The sequence below is a fragment of the Brachyhypopomus gauderio genome, unplaced genomic scaffold, assembly GCF_052324685.1.
Source record: "Brachyhypopomus gauderio isolate BG-103 unplaced genomic scaffold, BGAUD_0.2 sc80, whole genome shotgun sequence".
Taxonomy (NCBI): domain Eukaryota; kingdom Metazoa; phylum Chordata; class Actinopteri; order Gymnotiformes; family Hypopomidae; genus Brachyhypopomus; species Brachyhypopomus gauderio.
Window position 1 is genome coordinate 1,112,193 of NW_027506901.1, and position 20,956 is coordinate 1,133,148.

The 20,956-nt window shown below is 41.7% G+C and overlaps 3 non-coding genes across 3 annotated transcripts; 2 read left to right on the forward strand and 1 right to left on the reverse strand.

Annotated features, from left to right (window-relative positions):
• The first annotated feature begins 15,656 nt into the window (after positions 1-15,656).
• trnas-cga (transfer RNA serine (anticodon CGA)) lies at positions 15,657-15,738 on the forward strand. Its single transcript has one exon. It is a non-coding gene; the product is annotated as a tRNA-Ser (tRNA).
• Positions 15,739-15,921: 183 nt separating this feature from the next.
• trnad-guc (transfer RNA aspartic acid (anticodon GUC)) lies at positions 15,922-15,993 on the reverse strand. The gene has a single exon. It is a non-coding gene; the product is annotated as a tRNA-Asp (tRNA).
• A 325-nt stretch (positions 15,994-16,318) lies between these two features.
• On the forward strand, positions 16,319-16,400 carry trnas-uga (transfer RNA serine (anticodon UGA)). Its single transcript has one exon. It is a non-coding gene; the product is annotated as a tRNA-Ser (tRNA).
• The last annotated feature ends 4,556 nt before the right edge of the window (positions 16,401-20,956 follow it).

Consider the following 20,956-nt stretch of genomic DNA (forward strand, 5'->3'; position numbering starts at 1 on the left):
GATGACATTCGTGATTATGTGCTGGCGTGCTCCGTTTGTGCTCAGACCTGTACTCCCTGTGCACTTCCAGCAGGAGAACTCCTTCCCTTACCTGTTCCTCACCGGCCATGGACGCACCTCGTGATTGACTTTGTGACAGATTTGCCCAAATCGGGAGGTAATACTGTAGTTACGGTAATCATAGATTGATTCTCTAAAATGTGCCGTCTCATTCTTTGCCCCAAATTACCCACAACCATGGAAACGGCTCTTAACCTCTTCCATTACGTATTCCGTATTTATGGCTTACCTGAAGATATCGTCTCCGATAGGGGGACACAGTTTTCGTCTCGAGTCTGGAAGCAATTCTGCAAACTCCTTGGCATTATTGTTAGTCTGACTTCAGGCCACCACCCCCAGTCTAACGGAGAGGTTGAGCGTTATAATCAGGAGTTAGGGAGGTTTCTCCAACAATATTGCGTCCTTTCAATACTCACGCCCTTTCAATGTGTATACAGTTACCAACCTGCGTTTTTCCCGTGGGACAAGACACCAGCTAATGTCCCAGCCCTAGACGAATGGTTTAAACACAGTGCCCGTACCTGGGTACTAGCACATGTACATTTGCGACGTGCTCTACACACACGCTGACTCAATGCGAACCATCGTCGTCTCCCAGCGTTGATTTACCACCCGGGACAGAGAGTATGGCTGTCGACACAGAACCTTAACCTGAAGCAACGATGCAAAAAACTTAGTCCACGGTACATCGGTCAATTTAAAGTGCTCAGCAGAGTTAATGCAGTTACCTACAAACTTCTTTTGCCATCACATTACCGTATTAACCCTGTCTTCCAAGTCTCTCTCCTGAAGCCGGTTCACTACAGCCCGTTCACCGTGCCCCCTGTGTATGATAAACCTCCGGACCCTCTGGAGATCGACGGGCGTCCAGCATACATCGTCCGAGAGCTCTTGGAGTCCCGACGCCAGCGAGGTGGTCTGCAATATCTGGTTGATTGGGAAGGATATGGCCCTGAGGAAAGGGCCTGGATTTCAGCGAGGGATGTCCTCTGCCCCACTATGGTCGCTGATTTCCACGCAACACATCCTAACTTTCCTGCCCCCTGGTGCCGCCGTCGCCCCCAGCACGTCGTAGAGCGTCAGGTGCCGCTCCTTTGAGGGGGGGTACTGTAAGGAATGCCACCTGATCTTCCCTAATCAGCCTCGCCTGCCCCTCATTACCACGCCCCCTTCCGTCTTACTTAAGCACTTCACCAGCACGTCTCAGTCGCGAAGTCTTGTTGACACATGCCACATACCGAGCGTTTCTCTCTCCTGTTTGATCTCCCGTGTTCTGACCCTTGTTTGCTCCCTAGACCTCGTCTCCTGCTTAGCCCTTCTGTGCCTCCCGGATTCTGCTCTCCCGTTACGACCCTGGACCGTCCTGACCACCCCAAGAGAATGTTACCACTGCTAAGCGTTATGCTAGCGATTTATTGGGCATTCTCCGTGTATGTGAATTATGTAAATAAAAGCGACCTACTTCCGCACTTGGATTCTTCTTCGCCTGGTCAATTTGTAACAGGTATATTAAATTCACTGAACAAGACCTAATAAATGTTAAGTAATGATTAATAGATGTTAGTAATGCATTACTTAAACATCATTGGTTTTCACTTTACATCAGGTATATTTAATTCACTGAACAAGACCTAATAAATGTTTAGTAATGATTAATAGATGTTAGTAATGCATTACTAAAACATTACTAAAACAATTTAAGAACAAAGACAACAAGTGCTATCTGCTTAGTTCATGGTCATTTAAGTACTCAACAAACAGGTGAGTCTTCTTTCTACGTTTGAAGATGGCAAGAGACACTGCAGTCCGAGCAGCTATTGGAAGATCCTTCCACCATCTTGGAGACAGGACAGAGAATAGTCTTGAATTTTGTCTTCCGTGAGACTTTAAGCATGGAGTCTCATAAATCATAAAGCATACATAAAGCATAATGCATTACTTCATGTTAGTCAACACCACTTACTCTGTACTTCATATAAACACAGCATTAACTAATGCAACTCTTACATGTTTAATTAACATTTGTTAATTATTGTTAATGTGTTACTTCATGTGTTGTTCATGTTAACTAATGCATTACTTCATGTTAGTTAGTCAACACCACTTACTCTGCACTTCATATAAACACAGCATTAACTAATGCAACTGTTACATGTTTACTTAACGTTAGTTAATTATTGTTAATGTGTTACTTCATGTGTTGTTCATGTTAACTAATGCATTAGTTAACGTTAGTTAGTCAACACCACTTACTCTGCACTTTATATAAACACAGCATTAATGCACCTGTTACATGTTTACTTAACGTTTGTTAATTATTGTTAATGTGTTACTTCATGTGTTGTTCATGTTAACTAATGCATTAGTTAACGTTAGTAAGTAAAGGTTTAATGTAAAGTGTTACCAAAGTGAGTGATAACTTGGGGGACAGACACGGGGACCGGGACAGAGACGACACCACTAGACACTGACACAGGAACGGGCACAAGGACACGAACAGGCACACACACAGGAACTGGGACCAACACAAAACCAGGGACAGGACACGGGAGCAAGGGGAACACGGGTACAGAGGTAGGGTAACAGGGCAGAGCAGAGAGCACATTAAGTCCATGCCCAATAGAGGGCAGCACAGTCTCGGGGGAAACATTCAGGGCCGGCAGACGGACAGCGTGAGCAGGAGCGGCCAGCAGGTGGGCAGCAGGAACAGGAGCGGCCAGCAGACGGGCAGCGGGAACAGGAGCGGCCGGCAGACGGGCAGCGGGAACAGGAGCCTGCAGACAGGCAGCGGGAACTGGAGCCTGCAGACAGGCAGCGGGAACAGGAGCCGGCGTGGACGACCCCCCAGGGACAGGAGCCGGTGTGGACGACCCCCTCCAGGTCGCGGGGACAGGAACCGGCGTGGACGACCCCCTCCGGGTTGCGGGGACAAGCCACTGACGTGACGAGACGTCCTCGGGGGGCAGGACCGCCATACTGACGTCCTCAGGAGGCGGGACCACCGTGCTGACGTCCTCAGGAGGCGGAGTCGGCCACTCTTGCCGCGAGTGTCCACTACTCCCCCCCAAAAAATTCTTTGGCGTCTCCAGGGGAGAAGTACAGATCCAGGGGTTCATAGACGAAGGGTTTTATGGTAGACTGGGGCGCTGGTGCTGTCGTCCTGTCACTGCTCGTGGTCACTCAAGTTTGTTGACAGTGCAGTGGACGGATGCCATTGTCTCAGAATGCCCCCAAGCCTATGTTACCTTCTGGTTCTGCCTTTTTAGCTAGGCTGTAATAATTTACCTAAATGCCGGAGTTTCTGCCACACTCCGGAAATGTTTATAATTTTACCTGTCCTGTATATGTCCTCATACAGAGCTAATTTTCCCTGTTTCATTTCTCCACATGGCTGCCCGCCTGCTTGAGGAATAATGAGATGAGGAGACCAGCGATCCATCCTGAGCCAGCCACCTCCTGCCTAACCGGATGCATACATCATGATGGACATTATTACATATTTTTCCTTTTCTTTCTCTTCTTTCTGTCTAAATTGTTGTTGTTGTTGTCATGGTGACCGGTGTCGGCCAGAGGAGGATGGGTTCCCCCCCTGAGTCTTGGTTCCTCTCAAGGTTTCTTCCTCATGCAAAAAAACTAGGGAGTTTTTCCTTGCCACTGTCGCCTTTGGCTTGCTCACTGGGGGCTAGGACTCGGCACTTGTAAAGCTGCTTTGTGACAACAACTGTTGTAAAAAGCGCTATATAAATAAAATTTGATTGATTGATTGAAGCTGGCAGGATCAAAGGAGGGAGGAGCTCCTCAGTGAAGGTGCTGACTTCGTCCTGCGCTGTGGCGGCGGGGCTCTGAGTAGGGGGTGTGGTCTTCCTCCTTCCCCGGTCTGGTCTGCGCCTGGAAGAACATTCAGACACAACTGCTTCTCGGTGGCTTTCATGGTGACTCCGCCTCGTCAGAGTCATCGGGAGCTCACAATGGCTTTTGAAAGCCAACCGAGAGCCAAGCCAATGCTCGTCTTATCAGGGAGCTCGCCGCTAAAGCTAGAAACCGAAAGTGATTTCGCTTTGTTTTTACAGCGACAAGACTCCCCTGTACCCACAGCGCAAGGGGAATGCCTGTCCCTGGTTCGTTCGTGCTGTAATACCGGAGAGTCGAACCGAATTAAACCAGCTAACATCTCATTACAGCGATTGAGTCTGAGTCTGCTGTATCTTGAATTCTGGCCTATCCGTACTATTACCTAGGATGAATTTTGTGATCAGATGCAAAGCACTTTGTAAGTCGCTCTGGATAAGAGCGTCTGCTAAATGCCATAAATGTAAATGTAAGTAATGTAGCTTAACAACAGCTCGTGATTTTTCACCCGCCCGCGACTTAGCAGTAAGTGCACAATGAGCGTGATCAATTTTTGGAGGTGAGGGTAGAGCATCGCCTAGAACTTCTGATAATAAACTTGAGAAAAAGGTAGTTGGATGTGGCCCCTCGATCGCTTTCGGTAGACCTGTGATCCTAATATTATTCCGACGGCTGCGAGATTCTAGGTCTGTGGTCTTAGCATGTAGCTTCGCATAAGTAGCTTCGATTGATGCACAGCAATCCTCCAGAGAACTTACACGGTCTTCAACAGAACTGAGACCGGACTCCAAGGCAGCTGTTCGTTGACCCAAATCCAAAGTGTTTTGGAGCTCATCAAACCTGCTCTCCATAGCTGCACAGATGGTATTGCGATGATATTCTAGGAGGCTAGTCAACGCAGACATCTGACTCGGCTTCCTGCCGACGCTGCTTCCTGCCGACGCTGTTGCGGAGCGAATTTTGATTGTTTCTCTAAAGTGTGATAATCTGTTTACGTACTAATCTTTACTTTTTGCCTCCCTAGACAACTATTACAGGTAGTGCTTCCACTATCAATCAATCAATCAATCAAAGTTTATTTGTATAGCGCTTTTAACAACTCAAGTTGTCGCAAAGCAGCTTTACAGGGTATCAAGACAGTTGACTACTCTCTTCGACTGGAAACATCTTCGACATTTCGACATCTTAACCGAAGCATTTCGACATCTTAACCGAAGTATTTCATCATGTCTGAGTCCCTTGTTGCTTGTGTTGAGTGTGGCATGTATAGCTACTCTTCTTCCATCAGTAGTGATAATAATAATTTTATTTGTGTGAAGTGTAGGTTAGTTATTAGTATGACGGAGAAGATTTCGCTTTTAGAGGAGCGCATCCGGGCTTTAGAAAGTCCTAGAGAGTTTGTAGCAGCTAGCGCAGCTAGTGCAGCTAGCGTAGCGGCTAGCGCAGCTAGCGTAGCAGGCCCGGGTTGCACAGCTGTAGCTAGCGAGCCCTCAGCTCCGGCATTAGAGCCCTCGCAGCGGGGCGAATGGGTGACGTCTCGGCGGCATAACCGTAGGGCTGAGCACCGTCCTTCTCAGGTTCCCGTGTCAAACAGGTTTGCCCCACTCAGTAATACACCGACTGAGCAACCTGTTAAAAGAGCTCTGGTGATAGGAGATTCACAGCTCAGACACGTGAACGTAGCAACTAGTTTAGAGACACCAGCGGCCATAGTCAAGTGTATCCCGGGGGCTAGAGCGCCTGACATCAGGGCTAATTTAAAGGTGCTGGCTAAACGTAAATATTCTAAGATAGTTATACACGTCGGCACCAATGATGTGGGATTGAGACAGTCTGAGATCACCAAGGATAATGTTAAAGAGGTGTGCGAGTTAGCGGGGACGATGTCAGATGCCGTAATATGCTCTGGTCCCATTCCAGTTTGGCGTGGCGCTGAAACCTACAGCAGGTTATGGGCGTTACACCGCTGGATGTCTAAATGGTGCTCAGATAACAAAGTGGGTTATATAGATAATTGGACACGTTTTGAGGGCAGGCCTGGCCTTTTGAAGCGAGACGGCATTCACCCCTCTTGGGAGGGTGCTGCTTTCATTTCTCGTAGCATATCTGCTAGGCTTAATAGTGGTAGTGTAGGTGTAGTTAATGGGGATTGACAAACCAGAGCCGAGGCCAGGCAGCAGACAAATAGGCTAAACCGACTGTCTGCGAGCTGCAAAGAGACGTCACTTAGGTCACACCAGATTGAAACTGTGTCTGTTCCTCGAGTACCAAAAAATAATTCTCGTAAAGTTAGTAGACAAAATTTAATCAATGTTAAATTCAACTATGCTCCCTCAGAGAGCAGTTTAAATCTGAAACTAGGACTACTAAATATTAGATCCCTGTCATCTAAAGCATTGCTTGTTAATGAAATGATTACCGATCATGATCTATGCATGCTTTGCTTGACGGAAACCTGGACCCGACCAGACGACTATATGGCCCTAAATGAAGCTTCTCCCTCTGGCTATAGATATGTCCATAACCCCCGTCCAAATGGTCGAGGAGGTGGGGTCGCCACAATATATGACTCTGATATAGGCATTTCTCAAAAATTTGGCTTCAAGTTTAATTCTTTTGAACACCTCATCCTCACTGTATCAAATGTTTCAAATTTAACAAGCAACAAAGTGTCACAGTCGTTTATGTTAATTACTATTTACCGCCCCCCTGGTTCATACTCTGAGTTCTTGCAGGAGTTTTCAGACTTCCTGTCTCATGTAGTGCTATCAGCCGATAAGGTGATTATAGTGGGTGATTTTAATATCCATTTTGAAAATCGGTGTGACTCTTTTAGCATTCATTTTCAAGCCATTCTTGATTCAATGGGTATCACTCAGAATGTGGTGGGTCCTACGCATAACTGTAGTCATACTTTAGACTTGGTCTTGTCATTTGGTATTGACATATCCAGTTTAGCAATTCTTCCTCAGAGTGAGGCTGTTTCTGACCACAGCCTCATAACATACGAGTTGTGTTTAACTGACTGTGTTCATCGGCCACCCCGCTATCAAATTAAACGAGCTATAACACCCAGCACCATAGCCGCGCTCACTGATATTTTACCGGGTCTGACAAACACTGATCCACTTGTAGCTCCGGATGGACTAGAGCGTTTCACCGAGCACGTCGAGACTTCTCTTTGTACAGCTTTAGACAAAGTTGACCACTACAATATAAGAGAGCCACGGAGAGAAGAATAGCGCCATGGTACAATGAGCACACGCGTAGCCTCAAACGAGCCGCGCGGATCCTGGAACGTAAATGGCGAAATATGAAGTTAGAAGTGTATAGACTATCATGGAAAAGCAGCCTTATTGAATATAAGCATGCCCTCCATATGGCAAAGTCCTTATACTTATCGGCCTTAATAGAAAAACATAAAAACAATTCAGGACTCCTTTTTAAAACTGTTTCCAGCCTTACGAGGAGTCATGAACAAAACAATTCTCTTATTCCACTAGAGTGTAGCAGTAACAATTTTACGAAATTCTTTAATGATAAGATTGATAAAATTAGGGAAAACATTAGTAGTGCTATCTCAGAGCCTGTCAACATGCCAATGCACCTTGACAGCTGTCTGGTCAGCTCTGATGCCCTGTTAGAGTCCTTCTCCCCAATTGGTCGTGAGGAGCTTATTTCACTGGTGAAATCTGCTAAACCCTCCACATGCATACTAGATGCTGTACCAACCCAACTACTTAAAGAATTACTGCACAGCAATGTAGAACCGTTGCTTACTATAATAAATTATTCTCTGAGCCTGGGCTACGTTCCCAGTTCATTTAAACTTGCAGTCATCAAGCCGCTAATTTAAAAACCTGGTCTTAACCCCCAAGAACTGTCCAACAATTTCTAATCTGTCATTCATATCCAAAATTTTAGAGAAAGTAGTTTCTTCACAACTCTCTTCCTTCTTACAGACAGAACATGTCTTAGAGTTATTTCAGTCTGGATTTAGAGCTCATCACAGCACTGAAACAGCACTAACTAAAGTACTGAATGATCTCTTAATATCCTCTGATAAAGGACACATTTTGTTTCTCATACTGCTAGACCTCAGTGCTGCTTTTGACACCATTGATCATAATATTCTACTTAATAGACTGGAGACACTCATTGGCATAAGAGGTCAAGCACTCTCCTGGTTCAGGTCCTACCTGACAGATCGTTACCAATTTGTGCTAGTAAATAACGAATGCTCTGAGCATTCTAAAGTAAAGTATGGTGTCCCACAAGGATCTGTACTGGGCCCCATATTATTCTCATTATATATGCTACCACTGGGCACTATAATTCGTAGGCATGGTATTAGCTTCCATTGCTACGCAGATGATACTCAGTTGTATGTATCTTCTAATCCAGATGATACCACCACAACTCTCAAGATTGAGAACTGCGTCCAGGATATTAAAAACTGGATGGCGTCTAATTTTCTTAAACTAAATTCTGACAAGACTGAGGTACTGATTCTTGGGCCTAAAGCTGTTAGAAGCAATTGGGCTGATATTCCCCTTACCCTAGATGGTTTTTCAGTAACACCAAAATCTACTGCAAAAAGTTTAGGTGTCACTATTGATTCTGATCTTTCATTTGACACACATGTATGCAATGTCACTAAGGCTGCCTTTTTCCATTTACGTAATATTGCCAAGCTGAGACACTTACTTTCATTAGCTGATGCAGAGAAGCTAGTTCAAGCTTTTGTCTCGTCCATAAAGAAGCTACAACTTGTACAAAATGCCGCAGCTAGAGTCCTCACCAAGGCTAGGAAATTCGATCATATTAGTCTCACTCTCGCCGCACTACACTGGCTGCCGATTAAATATCGCATTGAATTTAAAGTTCTCCTGTTAACCTATAAGGCGTTAAATGGTCTTGCCCCACAATATCTGAGTGAACTCATTGATTACTACAACCCATCTCGCCCTTTGCGCTCCCAAAATGCTGGATTTCTCCTAGTTCCAAAAATTAGTAAAACTACAGCCGGAGGCAGAGCTTTCTCTTTTAAAGCCCCTCAATTATGGAACAGCCTTCCAGCTCCAATCCGAGATTCTGACACAGTTCCAATCTTTAAATCTAGACTTAAGACTCACCTGTTTAGTCAAGCCTTCAGCTAAAATTCCCCTTGTAAGGTGTAGGGGCTTGGGGGCCCCCAGACGTTGAGATTTCTGGTGATCTGAGATGTTGATGCTGTCATCCAGCTGTGTCTTGGCATCACTCTATTTGTGACTATGACTTGACTGGAAAGCAATGTCTCAGTGAGCCCTCATGCCTGTGGTCACCTCTGAACCCCTCCCTTTAGTTATGCTGCTATAGATTAGTCTGCCGGAGCCACATGCTGATCACTGGCACGTGAGCTACGTACATTTAAATCAACGGTGGTTTAAATTCATGTCCACTCAGTCTGTATTATCTATCTTCTTGCATGGCTCTACCCAAGACGATTGGATACAGGCACCTGCAGGCACCTGGGGGATGGTCTGGCTGCCGGTGGATGTGCTGATACCGGGGTTCACCTGGGGAGTAACACTGCAGTCGGAGCCTACAATACCAGCATCACTGCTCCGACACGGAATGAAAGCCTGGCATTCATCAACAGACATTTACAGTGACAATATCAAAACCCAGAACTTTCAATTCTACCTTTTACCTAGTCTGATTGTGTGAATTATGTGTGACTTGTGTATTTGTGTGTTAACGGGCCACCCAATGGAGGATGGGTTCCCTTTTGAGTCTTGGTTCTCCCGAGGTTTCTTCCTATTCCCCACCATCATAGGGAGTTTTTCCTCGCCACTGTCGCCTTTGGCTTGCTCATTAGGGTTCTGGACCCATAGTATTGTTAACCTTGTAAACCCTGTAAAGCTGCTTTGCGACAACTTGAGTTGTTAAAAGCGCTATTGTTGGAAAAAAGAAAATTAAAGGCTAATAACTTGATGTGTCAATTTAGTGTTTTTCAGGAAGACTGTGGGAAAGCAGGAGTAAGGAGGCCTCAGTGGCCTTGAGGAGAACAGAAGGGGCCTATTCAGTGCAGGATGTGTAGCAAGCAGTTTTTAGATAACCAGACACACAGGCTGGGAGAAGAGGAGCAGGTGAATTTCCATGGAGAGCAGCCAGGATTGGGGAGTTATCGAAACTTAACAAATCGAAACTTATGGACAGAGAGTATGAAAGAAAGGACATCGCCCAGCACGAGAGGCTTTTCGCTTGGACACTGCTGAGATCCACTTGGGTTAGGTAGATTCCTAGGCAAACTAGCACCAGTGCACTGAAGAGTTTGTACCACGTATACTTCTATTATATTGCAATCATTAATATTCTATATAAATCATTTTAAATGAACTTTTGTTGTCAAGACTTTGCTTGGACCACTCAGTCAAAAACCAGTCGGTTCATCGGGGCGGTGTTGGGGCCCGTCTGGGTCGGAGAAGAAAATTCCCAACACTATACAAATAAACTTTGATTGATTGATTGATTAAAATCCCAAAATCTTTGGGGAAAAAAAAGCAAAAGTAAACAGTTACACTATATAAAGTGCATTTACATCTATGAAATTAAATTAAATTCTCTCAACCTGAGACAACTGGTTTGTTTACAACAGAAGTAAACTTAACAATAAAACCTCTATTCTTAATTAAATAAATCAAATACCCAGTCTGGTAGACATTCAGGAACTTCAAGTATTTTCTTAAATAATGTTTATATCGCCTTGAAAGTTCTAGTTTTCTTCGGCTTGCACCTGACGCCATTTCGGCCTCTTCTGCGTTTGTGTCGTGTCACTCGCGTGCTTCGGCGCGCGTGTAAAAACACTGGCTCTGATTGGCTACCATAATGCTGCCTTAGCCAAACGCTTACTGACTTGTTAAGTTAAACAGGTGTTACACCGAGAACTGTGTCCTATCTAGTTCTGTTACTGCTCACTAGTCTGGGCAGCGGTCCGCTCGCATTAGTATATCAATATATAGTAACGCACCGCTTTTAATGACCAGTAACGTAAACGGCGTTGTAACGACAGGAAAAGTAACTAATTATATTATCCCGTTACTGACAAAATGACGACGTTACCTAATGCCGTTATTTTTAACGGCGTTATTCACAACACTGGTCATTGCATATGGCATATCTGGTAGGATTGTGGCCTGCTTGTGTCACATTACTGACTATGACTGACTTGACCTATTTGATGATGATGATAATTCTTTATTCAGTCAAATAATCATCACATAATACAAAGACAAAATCTATCAGCATGACAAACCTTGTCAACAAAATAATGACTGAAAAGGCACAGGCAGAAGCATAATGCTTATTTTTATGCCTGTCCTACCTAACAAATTAAGCTACCCATAATAACATCTTACAGTATAATAAATAAAGAAAGAAAAAAGCAATGTTAAGTAATTAACACTTATAACTTTCAAAAATTTCCATACATACCATTTTTTTTTTTATTGAAAATGTTCTACACATTCGTAAATTTATGCTGGCATCATTCCAATATTTAACTCCAACAACAGATATACATCTCCTTTTTACCTCTTTTCTAGCTTTTTGAACAACAAATTTACAGACATCTCTCATGTCATATTTAGACTTCTGCATTGAAAAAACCCTTTGTACACAAACAGGAAGTAAATTAACTTTTACTTTGTACATTATTTGCATTATTTTATAATAAACCAAGTCATAAAATTTCATAACATGGGATTTTATAAAAAGTATATTAGTATGCTCATAATATCCAACCTTATTAATAATACGTATGGCTCGTTTTTGTAAAAGAACTATAGCATTTAATGCTGTTTTATACGTAGAACCCCACACTTCCACACAATATGATATATAAGGAAGTATAAGTGAACAATAAATTATATATAGAGCTTTATAATTTAATATATTTCTAGACTTATACAGGATTGAAATTGACTTTGCAATCTTTCTATTTATATATCCAATATGTTGTTTCCATGTTAATTTATGATCAATAACAACACCTAGAAAATTTATATCAAAAACTCTTTCAATTTTAGTATCACATATTTTTAATTTAATATCCTCATCCATTTCTTTTTGAGTTCCAAAAACCATAAATTTAGTTTTTTTTTATTGACATCAAACCAAGTTTTTAGGATTTCTAATTCCTTTTCAATAGATGACAAAAGTTCCTTCAAATTATTCCCAGAACAATACATATTTGTATCATCTGCAAAAATAACAAATTTTAATAGTTTAGTAACATTACAGATATCATTGATATAAAGTAAATAAAGTTTTGGGCCAATCACAGATCCCTGGGGTACTCCACAAGTGACCTTCCTGAACTGTGACATAAGCCCTATCCGGACGGGATTAGTTTCTCAGGGGGTCCTGGGGTAATTTTCACTTTTACGGGGGGTCCTCTGTGATTTTAATCCCGTCCGGAACGAGCATGTCCGTGTTTTTCTCAGACGTCCTCAGAGAAAATTACAGGCGGAATTACCTACTGTTTTTCGCTGTACTCCGTGGTCGTCTGGTAATTTTAGTCCCGTCTGGATCCACATGTCTGAGTTTATACATGCAGACATCACCTCGCGTTTAATAAAACAGCTATATGTCCACTGCCATGCACCGTAGTTACACGTTGGGCGCGCGTTTTCACGGAGATCCACGAAAAGACAGCGGCGAGCGAAAATGGATTTACTGGATTTTTTAATGGATTTATTTTATTTTATTTAACGGATTTATTTAGCTATTTACATTCATTAGCGATTTTTTATAATGTGTTTTCTGTATTGGTTTAACAAAATAGCTTAACTTAAACGGAGATCTTAAATGCTGAACTGAACAGTAGTAAAGTTAAAAGTTAAAAAGGAATCATCAGAGTTGACAGTGTGACATTATTAAACATGCTATCACGTGACAAGGCGATGTCATGTGACCGAGAAAGCCAAAAACTCACGGGTCCTCCTGTTTTTTCAATTGCTGTCCGGATGCAAGAGTTTTATCACTGAGTACAAGGGTGAAATATTTTTCACAGACGTCCCCCTGAAAAACTAATCCCGTCCGGATAGGGCTATAGTCTTACTAATTTGTACACATTGCTGTCGATTTTCCAAATAACTCTTGATCCAGGAATAAGCCACACCCCTTATCCCATACTTCTCCAATTTTCTCAATAATATAGTGTAATCTATAGTATCAAATGCTTTTTGTAAATCAATATAAACACCAACTGAACATTTGTCATTTTCTATTGCCTTTGATATTTCTTCTACCATCTCCATTACTGCATATGTAGTAGTTCTATTCTCCCTAAAGCCATACTGGTGTTCGCTCAGGATTTTATGTTTATCTAAAAAAAGATCCATTTGTTTAACAAATAATTTCTCTAATATTTTTGAGAATTGGGGTAAAAGTGACACTGGTCTATAGTTATCAATACAATGCTTATCTCCGTGTTTAAATGTTGGTATAACCTTTGCCATTTTCATATTATTCGGAAAAACACCTTTTTGAAAAGATAAATTACATATATAAGTCAACGGTCTTACAATTTGGCCAGTGACTTCTTTCACAATTTCCATATCAATGGAATTTATATCAGTCGATGTTTTATTTTTAACTTTTCTTACAACCTCTATTATATCAGTTTCACCAATCCCACCAAGAAACATAGTCTCACTATTTCCCTTGATAAGATTATCAAACATATATTGCTTATCCTCAGACATTTTTATTTTATTGGCCAAGTCATAACCAACACCTACAAAATAATTATTAAACTCCTCAGCAATATTTTTTAAATTATCCACTGTGTCACCTGATCCCATTAAAAAATAACTTGGATATTCTGATTTATTATATCTATTCCAAATAATTTGATTAATTACTTTCCAAGTATTTTTAATATTATTTTTATTCTCCTCTAATAATTTGTTATAATACTCCATTTTCTGTTTTCTCATAATGGAAGTCTGTATATTCTTATATGACTTATACTTTTTTTCACTTTCGCTGGTTCTTAATTGCAAAAATTTCTTATATAATTTTTGTTTCTTTTTACATGCTATTTTTAAACTCTTAATCATCCATGGTTTCCCTTTCCATTTTTCCTTCACCAAGTACTTTCTAATAGGACAATGTTTGTTGTACAGCTCTAAAAATGTAAACAAAAATACATCATAGGCTTTAGTAGGATCCTCAACATATACCCCATTCCAATTACAACATGTAATTTAAAGCCTCAATTCTTTCTCGAGTCCTTATTCTTACTAATTTATAATTTGGCTTTCTTACACCAGCAGAAATTTTAACCTTTAAGCTATGTAAAATCGCAAAAATAGGAAGATGATCACTAATATCACTTAAGAGTAAGCCACTAGTTACTGGACCATACACATTAGTAAAAATATTATCAATAAGTGTGGCACTCTCTCTAGTTATCCGAGAAGGTTTGTTAATGAGTGGCCTTAAGTCAAAACTAAACATTGTATTACAAAAATCATTTGTTGGTTTATGTTCGTTCCATTTCAACAGGTCAATATTAAAATCTCCACAAACAAAAACATTTTTTTTATCGCTAATTTTATCAAAGATATCAACTATATTATTCATAAACTGATCCATACAAGAACCTGGTGTTCTATATATACAACTTAAAATAATACTTTTAAATTTAACAGTCTGTATTTCAATTGTCAAACTTTCCATAACTTCGTCAATTTTGGTATCAATAACCTGACATTGGAAATCCTTCTGTACAAAAAAAGCAACTCCACCTCCAATTTTTTAAATCCGGTTTACACAAAAAATATCATAACCTTCTAACACAAAGTCTGCACCCTTCTCCTTTGTTATCCAAGTCTCACTTATAGCAATCACTTGAAATTTATGCTTAAGTGATTCCAAATACTCTTTAATTTCTACAAAATTTGCATACAAACTTCTACTACTAAAATGTATCATTGAAAAACCCACTAAATTATCATTTTCAAAAACATTTTCTGAGTAATATTCAGACTTTAACTTATAATCATCATATAGATTTTCCTCAGGATCAATACTATTCTCAAAATTAAATGTTTTGTGTTCTGTTAAACTTAAAAAACATAACTCCTCATTCACATTTGTAACTAGGGAATTTTCATTCCCAGGGAGAACACTATTCTCAACTTCTTCAACAGGAAAAAAAAACATCTTAAATCATCATTTAACAATACGAAATTACCAATTAAATTGACCCGAGTTCCCCAAAACAACTTCAAACACTTCAACAATCATCATTTATATTGATCCAGATCTCTTAGATTCCGTATCACAACCACCTTAGCGTTTTCAGGTGGACCATTTAACTTTACAAACACTTTTCCATTTCTCGATCATGTGAACTGGATTTTATTCTGTTTTTTGAGGAGATGGCAGTTTCTAGCTATCTCAGCATTTTTCTTTGTGAGATGCTCATTTACATAAACCCCAGTCCCTTTAAGCTTTTTTGCCTGTCTCATCATTTCAACCTTGTTCTTACTATTAACAAACTTAACCACAATGGTAGGTATGTTTGTTTTATCCTTACGTGGAATAGTATAACAAGCTGACATTTGTTGACTGTCTATTTCTACCTATTGACTTGAATCGACACTTACCAACTGAACCATTTGAGAATAACTATTTTCTTTTTTTTTTACAACAAACTGAAAGGAACTCTCTTTTATCCATTTGGACACATTTGGTCTGCAATGGCCGAGAGGTTAAGGCGTTGGACTCGAAATCCAATGGGGTTTCCCCGCGCAGGTTCGACTCCTGCTTGCAGCATAGAGAAGAAAATATCGTATCCCTTTTTGGATGTGTGGTAAAATAGAGTCTACTCTCCTCATGCTTGCCAGTTTTGAATATGCTTCTCATGCCATTTGTAAATTTGTGCTGTCAAACTGTAGCAGTCCAGTGGAAAGACTGTCTGGTCACTGGTTTCTCTGCCTTGTGCTTAAAAAGAAAGAACTCCCCGTCGGGGAATCGAACCCCGGTCTTCCGCGTGACAGGCGGAGATACTATCCACTATATTAACGAGGACGTATGTCTTATCATGCAGTGATGCTGAGTGAGGTGACTTGCACCTGTACCCTTGATTTTGAAAGTTGCATAAGAAAGATCTGCAATCAATAGATCAAACGCCACATCTCACTTTTGATTCACAGAATGCCACGCTTTTGAACACCTGATCACCTGGAGTTGATACCAGCTTGAAGTTAACAGTGAGTAGACTCTTATGGAGATTCATGTATTTGAATTTACTTCTTAAGCCATTGGCAACTCATAAGCAATCACATCTGTGCACTCCTCCTTGAGCTTGAGGAAGTCAAAGGAATTGATCTCGATTCTACTCCTACACATTTGGTCTGCAATGGCCGAGAGGTTAAGGCATTGGACTTGAAATCCAATGGGGTTTCCCCGCGCAGGTTCGACTCCTGCTTGCAGCGTAGAGAAGAAAATGTTGTATCCCTTTTTGGATGTGTGGTAAAATAGAGTCTACTCTCCTCATGGTTGCCAGTTTTTAATATGCTTCTCATGCCATTTGTAAATTTGTGCTGTCAAACTGTAGCAGTCCAGTGGAAAGACTGTCTGGTCACTGGTTTCTCTGCCTTGTGCTTAAAAAGAAAGAACTCCCCGTCGGGGAATCGAACCCCGGTCTTCCGCGTGACAGGCGGAGATACTATCCACTATACCAGGTATCACCAAATGGCGGACCGCGGTCCGGATCCGGACCCGAACGCCGTCCTGTCCGGACCCAATCACATTCCTGATTAACTGGATACGGACCCAAATGCCAAAAAATTTTTAACGGGAGACTATATTTTAAACCGGAGAATTTATTTTTCAGACGAGTGTTACGTTCGCACCACCCATTTGAGTGTTACGTTCGCCACCCCCCCCCCCCCCCGCTCAACAACTTTCGTTCGCCACCGCGGACCCGGACCTAAGGTCTGAGCTATCTGCCAAAAATGGACCGCGGAGAGATTTAACTGATTACCCCTGCACTATACTAACGAGGACGTATGTCTAATCATGCAGTGATGCTGAGTGAGGTGACTTGCACCTGTACCCTTGATTTTGAAAGTTGCATAAAAAAGATCTGCAATCAATAGATCAAACGCCACATCTCACTTTTGATTCACAGAATGCCACGCTTTTGAACACCTGATCACCTGGAGTTGATACCAGCTGGAAGTTAACAGTGAGTAGACTCTTATGGAGATTCATGTATTTGAATTTACTTCTTAAGCCATTGGCAACTCAGAATCAATGACATATGTGCACTCCTCCTTGAGCTTGAGGAAGTCAAAGGAATTGATCTCGATTCTACTCCTGCACATTTGGGCTGCAATGGCCGAGAGGTTAAGGCGTTGGACTCGAAATCCAATGGGGTCCAACACAGCGACCAGAGGAAATGACGGAGTGACACGTCAGGCAGCAAACCGGCAGAAGGCGGAAGCTTTGGAACATGGCGGCAGGCCGCTGCTAAACAAAATTAACAATATTTTTTATTACCCGCTAACATAATTTAAGACAACCTAAAAATATAGCATAATAATCTCTGTGTTTGTTTTTTGTTGGTTTTTCTTTGTTTCTCTTTTACATAGGTATCAACGGACGCAACAACTCTGGAGCACCGCAAAGATTCGGACAATATATTTACGTATATTGACAACTGCTACGATAGAATTATCATGAGCAAACCAGACAAGACGCCATCGACCAAGAGGAGCCGTGCCGAAGCTTCCCCGGGAGCGGCTTCCCCACATACCTGCAACACGGCGGACATCCTGGAGTCCATCAACACCAAACTGTCCAGGTTTGACGCGCGCCTGGCGCTGGTGGAAATTCTCCACCAAGAGTTTCAGGCGTTGCGTGAGTCGGTGGAATTTAGCCAGCAGCAAGTGGAAGCACTCGCGGCTGAAAATACGGTTCTCAGAGAGTCGGTGAAATCGCTCACCGAGGGAATGACCCGACTCTCTGAAGAAAACAAAAAAATAAAGGAAACTGTCATTGATCTTCAGTCCCGCAGTATGAGAGACAATCTTATATTTGCAGGTATCCCGGAGAAGGCGGACGAAGACCCCGAGACTACGGTGAAAACATTCATACAGACTCACCTAAAAGTCTCAGAGACAACCGTCAAAACCATCAGCTTTCACCGCGTTCACCGCCTGGGGGGGAAACGGCCAGATGCGCGGAGACCCAGACCGATCGTGGCAAAATTTGAACATTTCAAACAAAAGGAACTGCTGAAAAGCCGCGGCCGGGAGCTGAAGGGAACCAACTTCAGTATTAACGATCAGTTCCCCAAAGAAATCCTGGAGCGACGCAAGGTCTTGTTTCCCATCCGCAAGAGTTTCATCCAGGCAGGATCCCGGGCTGTAATATCAGTGGATAAACTCTACGTAAACGGTCAACTCTACCGCGACACCAACACAACACCATGGCTGTTCTAAACAGGTGAAATGTATCAACACCGACACCAACTCCTTACTACACATTACTTTTCGCCTAGAACAACAAGACATGTTTAATTTAAATAACTAATGCCGGTCTAATTAGCACCGTACTGTATGTTTTCCGTCATTAGTCCTAGTTGTTTATACTTTTTTTGTTGTATATGCACTTTCAGTGTACGTCTCCTTTTCCCTTCCCCTCTCTTTTTCTCTTTCTACACTCACCCAGCGATTTGTTCACCCACTTTCAAGACTGCAATGTATTGTATGCACACACACACGCACATGCAGGCAGGTATACAAAACAGACACACACGTAGACATATAGCACATTCTCACACTAACACACAGGAGATACACACACATGACCGATTCATGCAGGCACAGACACATAGGCATGTAGCGCAGACGCAGACACATACACGAAACATTCAACACAGGCATACTACACAGAAGTGCAACACACACACCTTTAGCAACCATCCAACACTCAAACAAGTAGTTTTAACATTAGTTCACTGAAGTTCGTCACATGGAATGTACGTGGAACTGGTTCGAGGGAAAAGAGATTGAAAATTTTTAATCGGCTAAACGACTTACAAGCAGATATTGTCTTTCTACAGGAAACACATATGTCTAAAACACCTACATACACACTGACCTCTCCTCAGTTCCCACACTTGTACTCAGCCTGTTACAACTCAAAACAAAGGGGGGTGGCCATATTAATTAATAAAAGGGTAAGCTTTTCTATTAGCAACAATATAACTGATCCAGATGGTAGATACATAATACTCAACCTATCCATTCTAAATATGCGTTTATGTTTTGCTAACATATATGGGCCGAATGTTGACGACCCCTCCTTTTTCCACAATATTTTCACTGCACTCTCTGATCACTCTGACACCAAACTAATAATAGGAGGAGACTTCAACTTGGTACTTGATCCAGATATCGACAGGCTCAGTACAGCAGTGAGTCAAAGGAACTGGCAGTCTATAGACACCCTAAAACAATATATGAACGATTTTGGGCTCTCTGATGCGTGGCGTTCACAACACCCCACTCTCCGGGACTACTCTTTCTTTTCGGCAGTACACCACTCACATTCTCGTTTAGACAACTTCTTAGTTAGCAATTCCATTATGACAGATGTCACAGACACTTGTATTCACCCTATCACTATCAGTGACCATGCACCGGTCTCTCTCTCTTTGACACAGAAAAGAACCACACCAGCAACGAGGAACTGGAGATTAAATACATCATTACTTAAGGAACAAGATTTCATTAATTACTTCAAAAAAGAATGGGCAACATATTTAGAATATAACGATTTACCAGGTACCTCTCCGTGTGTTCTTTGGGAAGCAGGGAAGGCAGTAATGCGGGGGAAAATAATATCCTACTGCACACATAAGAAAAAGACAGAAAAAACACAGGTATTAGAATTGGAAGAAAAAATAAAATCTTTAGAAGCTGCCCATGCTGCTTCACCACAAGAACACACACTGAACAAGCTGAGGAAACTCAAACTGGAATTGAATGAAATAATAGATAAAAAGACACAATTTTTACTGCAAAGACTGCGCTGGCAGAATTTTGAACATGGCAATAAATCTGGAAAATTCCTTGCTAATCAGTTAAAGCTTAATAAGGAAAAAACAACTATCTCCTCTATTAAGAACTCAACAGGCAGCATTATTCACGACCCACAACAAATAAATAAAGCTTTTAAAGAGTTTTATAAAGCTTTATACGCATCACAGATTAATCCATCAGATTCAGCTATTGAAGAATTTATTAATAATATAAATCTCCCAAAGCTAGAAAACGAACAAATTGTTGCACTGGATTCACCACTTGCTCTGCCCGAATTACATGAAGCCTTACAGCAGCTACCAAATAACAAAGCTCCAGGACCAGATGGATTTCCTGTAGAATTCTACAAAGAATTATGGTCTGTGCTAGAACCAACCTTTTTTAGAATGGTAAATCATATTCAAAAAGATCATGTCCTGTCTCCAGACATGAATTCTGCTAACATCAGTGTACTTCTAAAGCCAGGCAAAGACCCTACACTCCCTTCCAGCTATCGCCCCATTTCACTCATAAACGTAGATCTTAAAATTATTTGCAAAGCACTTGCCAGAAGATTAGAGGAAATCACCCCACTTATAATACATCCAGACCAGACAGGTTTTATCAAGGGTAGACAATCTGCCAACAATACACGCAGACTAATAAACATAATAGATTACTGCACAATTAACAAATTAGAGACTACCATTGTATCTTTAGATGCAGAAAAAGCATTTGACCGGGTAAACTGGAAATATTTATTAGCAGTTCTACACAAATTTGGATTTGGCCCATCCTTCATTAACTGGATCAAAGCCTTACATAGTTCTCCTAATGCACGGGTTAGGACAAACGACATCACCTCACAAAGCTTCACTCTGCAAAGGGGCACCAGGCAGGGCTGTCCACTATCACCCTCACTTTTCGTTCTCTTCATTGAGCCATTAGCAGCAGCAATT